General features: G+C 30.7%; 1 pseudogene; it reads right to left on the reverse strand.

The window, feature by feature from the left end:
* Nucleotides 1-2,221: 2,221 nt before the first annotated feature.
* Nucleotides 2,222-2,584, reverse strand: LOC146938506 (non-specific lipid-transfer protein 1 pseudogene; annotated as a pseudogene).
* Between the last annotated feature and the right edge of the window lie 1,197 nt (nt 2,585-3,781).

Here is a 3,781-nt window from a genome sequence, read left to right on the forward strand (position 1 = left end):
AAAGTCCATAAAAATTCACTGTGACCTGTGCAGTAATTTGACCATAACTCAAGTTCCATAAATCATTTTGACGTCAGACCAACGACATTAGAAAACTAACATCCATACCTACAACTTTCGTGTTTACACCTAAGACCAATTCTATACCAATCAATACCAGTTTTCGTTTCAAATTCGGAAAAGTTGTGGAGAAAGTCCATAAAAATTCATTGTGACCTATATGCATCAATTTAACCATAACTCAAGTTCTATATATCATTTTGATGTCAGACCAATGGCATTAGAAAACTAACATCCATACCTACAACTTTCTTGTTTACACCTAAGACCAATTATGTACCGATCAATACCAGTTTCTATTTCAAAATTCAGGACAGAGATAAGAAAAAATCAGAAAAAGCAACTTATATTATTCAAACTTCAGATTCATTCAAAATCATCACAATTAACAACAACAACTCAACATAATTCATACCCAATTCATAATATGACATTAACAACAACAATCATCGACAACCACAAATCAACAACAATATAACATAAATCATCAATTATCACTCTTAACCCTAATTCTCCAATTCTCAAAAACTAAACCTACAACATGTTAAATGAAATTTCCATAATCATAGACTCAAGATTATTGAATGATAGTCCCACCCTTACCTTAGATTGATTGATTGCAAGGATTCTACAAACTACTTTTCTCTGGTTCTTCTCTTCTCTAGGTTTCTCCTCTTTCTCTAGGTTTCTCCTCTATCTCCCAAAAACAGTTTGCACGTAATCCTTATTTTCTAATTCTGACTCTCCTCTTTATATATAAATCCTTAACCTACTTATTTTCCCTTATTTCCAATTCTGCCCCAAAGCCTCATTATTCTAAATAATTATATTTTTCCACTAAATATATTCTTCCACTAAATATATTCTCCCACTAAATATACTCTAATAAATTATAAAATAAAGTCACTCAATAAAATATCAACATATCACATAATTAAATAAATCATATAATTCGACTCTATCTCAAGAAAAATAATTAAATAACAAGGAGGGCGTTACAACTTTTGACTTAGACCTAATTGAATTGTTCTAATAAACATGGTTAGTCTAGGAATGGATAATCGTTTGTTAGTGATATTAGGTTATCGTGCTTAAACCTTCAAAGATTATTAGACCATCTAAGGAATTAGAGGTTGTAGTTTAAGAAGATGGTCCTAACTCAAGGGATTGATTAGGACTATTTTGTTAATTGTCGTGGAACTAGAGAATCATTCATAAGAATAGGTGCAATATAACAATTAGGGGAACATAGATGATTCGAAAGACCTGATCTCATCTCTCTCTTATTCTTTAAACCAATCTTTATTTTCTGTTATTTACTTTTTATGCACACAAACCTACTGCCTCAGGCCCTTATAAAATTTACACATCCTATATATTAACTTTATTGCTAAGTTGAGATTAACACAGTCTTCGTGGATACGAACTTATTTTATTACTTCGATACATTTTTAGTACACTTGCTAAAACTCTATCACTCAACATCCGTAATCTGTGATTGGTGTTGGAACAACGCATAGAGCATTTAGTTGCTAGTGCGCCAGAATTTCACTAATAGTAGTAGTAGTGATTAAAGACAAATGTTTTTAAAGATCTAACAAATAGTAGTGATTGACAATGTAAAAACTCTTCATAAAGCTAGTGTAAATATTAATTAATTTTTTTTTTATTGAATTGTTATCATTCGATTTTATAGAATATAATTATATGTTCGTAGTTTTTTATATACGATTTAATCCCTGAAATAACGTATCAAGCTTCAAAATAATGAAACAAATGGTAATGACATAATTTTTTTTTTCAATTAATAATAAAAGTCAGAAAAGTTAACCAGCATTAAATGGTTGTTACAATTTATCACTTTGCTTATTGATACATTTATTGTTGTCTTGGTGAACCTTTGATGTTTCTTTACGGTCTTCAAGTCGCATATTGTTGAATCATTGAACCCTACACAAAAATGAAAAAAAAAATAAGCTTAGAACAAAATAAAAATGTGCTAGAAATTAAATAGTAATTAGGCTTTGTGTGTTGCAAGAAGAGATGTAAGGTTAGATTATAAGGAGTTCATCGTTTTAACTCATTCCATTTACAAAAACAATTATTAAATCACTTTTAACATTAAAAAAAGTATGCATATGTGTGAGTTTGGAAGAAAAACTTACGTGTTGCAATCGACGCTTGGATCAAATGGAACACTAAGATTAATGTTGCAAAGGTGTGGTAGTTGTTTAGATCTATCAGGGTTAACTCCAAATCTTGATGCAGCCGGTTTGAGGCAATTGCACACATCCCTTCGAATCTGAGTAGTGTTAGCCTTTTGATTTAAATCATTTGCTCCTGCACAACAATAACTAGTTGGTGTAGCAGGGCCAACTCCCTGCAAAAAAGGCAGACATGGCAACAAGGAAAAAAGAGCCGAAGTGCAACTCACATCATCAATTTGATGTGCATCCAATGTTATTACTAACATGCCTAAAACCATCACAACCATAGAAAGAGAAATAAATTTCTTCACCATCATTTTAATTTAAATATGAGTATGTATATGATGTTCTTGTGGATATTTAGAATGACTGATCTTTGCAAGTATGCGTTAATTTATAGACAAAACCTGTTACGATTTTTTGGTAACTCTTTATTTTTTCTTGTTTATTTTTAATGTAAAAAAAAGTCTTTTAATGATTTCATATTTTATTCCTTATTATTCTTATATAAAAAGGAAATGTTTTTACCTTCAATAATCATGGTCAAACTTATAATAATTAAGACAATCAATTCTAACTATAAAGAATTGTAAGAAATAAATGTATTCAAAATTCTTTTAAAAGTAGTTTATTTATTCTCGTACTCATGTTCCCACATTCTACAAACACAAGCAAAATTACTAGATTATTATGCATTGTTAACATCTATACAAGGATATATGAGTAATTAAGACCGTAAAAAGTAAGAATAGTTTAAAATCAAGAAATTAATACTCATTGTATTTTCTTGTTAAATAAAAATACTCATTGAATTTTCTAGATTTCTTATAAAACCGGAGAACAGGAAATTCATATTAGTAACATTGCCAAAAATCACCAATGTTCAACTGTAGTGAAGCTTGTTTTGCCAACCGTCATTTTGATGATGTTATAAATCATAATTGCAAGCTTGTTTTTCCTAGCATATTGTTTATCACTTTGTAGCTTAGACTTATAACTTGTTAAAGCACCTTAGTGATGTGTGGCATGATGTTCATTTTACTCGTTTGTCTAAATTTTCTCCATTAACTGTTAAAATTCAGTTTCTGCATAGGTGAATCGATTCGCAGTTATCTGAAACGTATCACACAAACTCTCTTACTTCGTGTGAATCGACTCATCATATCTTGAATCGATTCACTCCTGAATCGAGTCATCTAATCTAAATCGTATCATGAAAACTCCCTAACTTACACTGAATCGATTCATTTTAATCTGAATCGTATCAATCATCATCCTGGGTATTTCGAATCAATTCAGATTTGTTTTATCTTGGTTTTCGGGTGTCAAACATTGATTATGTTTGAACCTTTTTAACCTTTGATATCTCAATTTTTTCTTGGGAAGGGAAAAATAAGCAAAACCCTTGAGAATCGAGGTCCGGGAGTTGTTTTCGCTACGGGAAGGTGTTAGGCACCCATAACGACTATAGTATCCTATAGGAACCGTCTTTATTTTCTACGCGCGCGCTTTAT

Source organism: Medicago sativa, chromosome 3, assembly GCF_051527215.1.
Source record: "Medicago sativa cultivar Bolivia chromosome 3, Bolivia_mono, whole genome shotgun sequence".
NCBI classification, from domain to species: domain Eukaryota; kingdom Viridiplantae; phylum Streptophyta; class Magnoliopsida; order Fabales; family Fabaceae; genus Medicago; species Medicago sativa.